Here is a 498-nt window from a genome sequence, read left to right as displayed (position 1 = left end):
AAGCAGCCGATGGCCGGGCAGCTGCCGCCTGGAGATGGGAGCTGTGAGGAAAAGTGCTAAAAATTCACCTTTTCCATCATCATTCCCGGGTGTGGGTGATGTGACAGGAGAAAGCGAGCTGGAGAAGGCGTGTTTTTCCCTTTGTCACCGACTCTGGCTCTGTGAGGAGTTTGAGCACTCGCTGCAGTGCTGGGCCGGGCTCCCGACTCTAATTTCGGTTTTTGGCTGTGCCACAGAGCTGGTGTGATGTGACCCCGGTGGTCACTTCATCCCCATCCTTCCATCTACCTGTTGGTTTTTTGTTTTCTTGTTTGTTGTTTTTTTTTTTTGTTTGTTTGTTTGTCTGGGTTTTTTTTGTTTGTTTGCTTGTTGGGTTTTTTTTGAGGGGAGGGGGAATACGGGGGGATGGAGGAATTTAAAAATTCCAGTAAAATAGATTCAGCACTTACAGCAGTAATGGTCAAATGAAGCTGAATCCAATCAAGCAGACTCTGTGTC

The sequence above is a fragment of the Corvus brachyrhynchos genome, unplaced genomic scaffold (assembly GCF_000691975.1).
Source record: "Corvus brachyrhynchos isolate BGI_N302 unplaced genomic scaffold, ASM69197v1 scaffold266, whole genome shotgun sequence".
Classification (NCBI taxonomy): domain Eukaryota; kingdom Metazoa; phylum Chordata; class Aves; order Passeriformes; family Corvidae; genus Corvus; species Corvus brachyrhynchos.
Note: the sequence above shows the minus strand (reverse complement) of the source record.